The sequence below is a fragment of the Chiloscyllium plagiosum genome, unplaced genomic scaffold (genome assembly GCF_004010195.1).
Source record: "Chiloscyllium plagiosum isolate BGI_BamShark_2017 unplaced genomic scaffold, ASM401019v2 scaf_7343, whole genome shotgun sequence".
NCBI lineage: Eukaryota > Metazoa > Chordata > Chondrichthyes > Orectolobiformes > Hemiscylliidae > Chiloscyllium > Chiloscyllium plagiosum.
The window spans coordinates 35,041-39,445 of NW_025214573.1; the positions used below are offsets into that span (position 1 = coordinate 35,041).

The following is a 4,405-nucleotide window of genomic DNA, read 5'->3' on the forward strand; positions in this document are numbered from 1 at the left end:
CCACCGTGTGGTTGTGGTTGTGGGGGGTGGGAGAGGCAATTGCAGTCCAGCAGAAAACAAAAACACCTCACCTACTCTCCCACTGCACCCACTGTCAGAACTGGCAGGAGGTTCAGTCCATTGGGTGACCCAAGGCAGAACACCGGTGGGATCTGATTGCTGGGAGCGTTGGTGCCCCCGCTGGTGCTTCCGCAAGTTGCAGGAAAACATGAACCAATTCCCACACTCGGGCCAGCTGAAGGGCCTCTCCCCTCTGTGGACACACTGGTGCTTCAGCAAGGCGAAGGAGCAGGTAAAACGCTTCCCGCACTCGGGGCAGGAAAATAGCTTCTCCCCAGTGTTGACTGATTGGTGGCTTAGCAGGGCTGAGGAATTGCTGAAGGCATTCCTTCACTTAGGGCAACTGAACGACCTCTCCCCCATGTGGACCCACCAGTGGGCCAGCAGGTCAGAGGAAAGAGCAAATCCCTTCCTGCACTCGGGACAGAAGAACGGCCTCTCCTCGGTGTGGACCCACTGGTGTCTCAGCAGGTGGGAAGAACTGCTGAAAGCCATCTCGCACTCAGGGCATGAGAACAGCCGTTCCAGGTGTGGACCAACTGGTCCGTCAGCAGGGCAGAGGAATCACTGAAGGCCTTCCCGCACTCAGGTCAGCAGAAGGGCCTCTATCTTCTGTGGATCCATTGGTGCTTCAGAACCCTTTCAAATTCCACAATATCCTTCAGATAGGAGGGAGACCAGAATTGCACACAATATTCCAAAAGTATTCCACAATATTCCAATGTCCTGTACAGCCACAACATAACTTCCCAACTACAACACTCAGTCAGAGGATTGGGAAAGTTTTCAAAACCCACAAAATAACATCGGAAAGAATGGAAAGACAAACCGAATTTTTGAGGGTCAGCTTGGAAGCATCAATGAGAAATCGGCGGACTGGGTTTATTGGGTACCCGTTCTCCTTAAATAAAGTACTTGGTTTGTGTGTGTTGTTTTTCTGTAGATGCTAGTTTGAAGTTCGCCATTGACTGTTCGTTCTACTGTGACATCTACGAATGGCAGTTTATTGTTGTTCTCCTCCTTTTCAAACCAGAAGTCCCCCTCAGGCCATAGTCTCACTACTTGGAACACCAATATACAGACTAGTCAAAGGCTTCCACTGAAGACCAAAACACCAAGTCGAAGGTTCACGCCACTCCAGTTACTCCATCCAAGAATTCTTGAGTACCAAAGACACCAAGGTAGAAGAGAATAGAATAATGTTGTCCTTTGACATACAGCCCTGTTCACATCCATTAACATCAACGTCGCCAAAGAAAACTGAAGACACTACTGGAAGAACCAAAGACACAAACGCCAAACAGCACCAACTTCATCAGCAAAGATAACACTGGAGCTGCGGAGCTGTGCCTTACCACCCACTTCAAATTCAGTAACAAGACTAACAAACAGATCAACGGAAAACCCATGAAACCACCAGTATCAGGATTCCTCGCAGAAGCAATAATGCAGAGACTCGAACAAACAGCCCTTCCAACGATCCAACACAAACTTTGGGTCCGCCACAGTGATGACACTTTTATCAGCACAAAATGAAACAAATTAGAGGAAACCGACAACACCATCAACAGTATCCTTCCTGGCATAAAATTCACAAAAGAGGAGAACAACAACAAAGTGCCATTTCTAGATGTCACAGTAGAACGAACAGTCAATGGTAAATTCAAAACAGCCTCTACAGGAAAACAACGCACGCGAACCAAGGACTTAACTGCAGAAGCAATCATCCATACACACACAAACAAATCTGCATCAGGACACTATTCCAATGAGCCACTACACACTGCAGCACCCAGGAACTATGAAGATCAATAAACAACTGTACAGCGCATTTCGGAAGAATGATTAGCCAATAGTCACTCTGAAAATGGTTTCCCTGGCCGGGAATCGAACCCGGGCCGCAGCGGTGAGAGCGCCGAATCCTAACCACTAGACCACTAGGGAGACACGGACGCATGGTCGTATGCTCTACTGAAAATTGCTTCGCTGCCCGGGAATCGAACACGGGCCGTGGTGGTAAGAAGACTTCCACCTGTATATCCACCAATGCCATTTTTTGTATCCATGGCTCCCCGATGCGATCTCTACAACATTAGGGAGACTGGAGGGTCAAGTCACTTCTCCGGGACACCCGCACCAATCAACCCCAAAGCCCCGTGGTTCAACATTTCAACCCCCCTCCCACTCTCCCGAGGACATGCAGGTCCTGGGCCTCCTTCACCACCGCTCCCTCCCGACCCGACGCCTGGAGGAAGAACGCCTCATCTTCCGCCTCGGAGCACTTCAATCCCAGGGCATCAATGTGGACTTCACCAGTTTCCTCATTTCCCCTCCCCCCATCTTACCACAGTTCCAACCTTCCAGCTCAGCACTGACCTCATGACCTGTCCTACCTGTCAATCTCCCTTCCCACCTATCCGCTAAACCCTCCTCTCTGACCTGTCACCTCCATCCCCACCACCATTCACCTATTTTACTCTTTGCTACCTTCGCCTCAGCACACCACTCACCCCAATTTATCTCTCCACCCTGGAGGCGTCCTGCCTCTATTCCTGATGAAGGGCTTTTGCCCGAAACGTCGATATTCCTGCTGTCTATCCTGCTGTGCTTTTCCAGCACCATTCTGATGTAAACTCTGGCTTCCAGCATCTCCAGTCCTCACTTTTACCGACCCAATCAAACCAGTCTGCCGATTTCCCATCAACAAATTGACACAAGCTGAAACAACGTGTGCAGAAACCCAAGCTACATTACCTTACATTAAATACATCTGTTAAATGATGTCCAGACAACTCAACCCTCTCACCATCATGGTAGCCTACAAACCTACCAACACACTTGAGCAGCTAATGAACCTGAAATATCCGATACAAACAAGCAGCAAACGAATGTTATTTACAAAATACCATTCAAGTAAATAAAAACATGAACTCTGCCATACAGTTCTCTGTGGCAAGAAATGCTGGGATGAGATAAGGAAGATATTTTCAGCCAAAACGAATCGACACTGACTGGACAGCAATTTACAATTACCCCTGTCATCCCAGGATGGAAGATCCGAAGGGATGAACAGTTTTCTTATTTTCGGAAGATTCACAAATATGAGACTGGGTTTTGGTGTTTGTTTCCTTTCCACTCCCAGGAGCATTGGTTGGGGCGGTGAGTTGGGGAAAGTGAAATGTGCCCGTGAGCAGCGTGTGGGGCTCTTTCAGCTTCCCTCCACTGATAGCGCTGTGACTTGTCTCTGATGTTCTCAGGGACATTTACTGACGCGAGACAGTGAAAAGAGTCTCGTTCCTGCAGATCAGGAATTCAAACCGGCTTCAGGACAATGAGAAAGATTAATTGGGATGTGTGAAGAAGCTGTGAGCTGCATTGCAAACAGGTAGCTGGAGTCAGATGCGTCATCCATTGCGCCCCCGGCCCTGTGCGTACCTGACACCGCCATGCTGCAGAATTCTGACCTTAACACGGACATGCGCAGCAATGGGAACATTCACAAGGTGAACAGCCAAAGATAATCACCGTCACTGCTTCCCTTCCATTGTCCCAACTTTGTGAAGCAGTATCTTTCACTACTTCACGCCCCTCACTCTTCTACTCTCATTTCCAAATACTTGACTCATTGCCTCAAAAGCAGCTCTGTGCTTGTACCACCCTGACAGGCAGTATGTTGCAGATTCCCGACCAGTCCCAATGTGAGTGAAATATCTTTCACCCTCCACTGATTTGAATCTTAAAGAAGAAACTGGAGAACAGTCTCCCTTCCATTTTGACGACATTTCTCATTTTGTAGTCAGCAGGGTTCACACCTGCGTGGGGAAACCGCAATGGATTTCAAGTCCATCGCATGAACCACTCGGGCCCACGAATACAGAACTGCACTGACAGCTTCACTTCCCAGGTCTGTCTGCCTGTGGAGCTGAGAAAGAGTGAATTATTGCTGGGTTTGTTTGAATCCAATCACTTCACAGGTTTCGAAAGGGTTAAATATCTGCACATGGAGAGTTTGGTTGTTTCATCCCGAAAGATGAAATGAACTTTCAGTGAAAAGCAAAAACAGAAATTGCAGGAGCAACTCAGCAGGTCAGACACCATCGGTGGAAAGAGAATCAGAGACAATATTTCAGAATTCTGTTTTCTCCCACAGGTACCGCCAAACCGGCTGAGTTTCTCCAGCAGCTCCTCTTTGTGTCTCTGATTCTCAGCATCCGCAGTCCTTTACGTTAGAAATTAAATCAATTCAGCCTCATGTGCAGGAATGAGAATCTTTTCAATTTCCCAAAAATTGGCAGAGATTTCAAGGCATTTGGAAAAAAAAGTAAAAGTGACATTAGGAAGAACA

The 4,405-nt window shown here is 47.9% G+C and overlaps 1 non-coding gene across 1 annotated transcript; it reads right to left on the bottom strand.

The window, feature by feature from the left end:
- Window positions 1–1,932: 1,932 nt before the first annotated feature.
- Window positions 1,933–2,004, bottom strand: trnae-cuc. The gene has a single exon. It is a non-coding gene; the product is annotated as a tRNA-Glu (tRNA).
- Window positions 2,005–4,405: the final 2,401 nt, after the last annotated feature.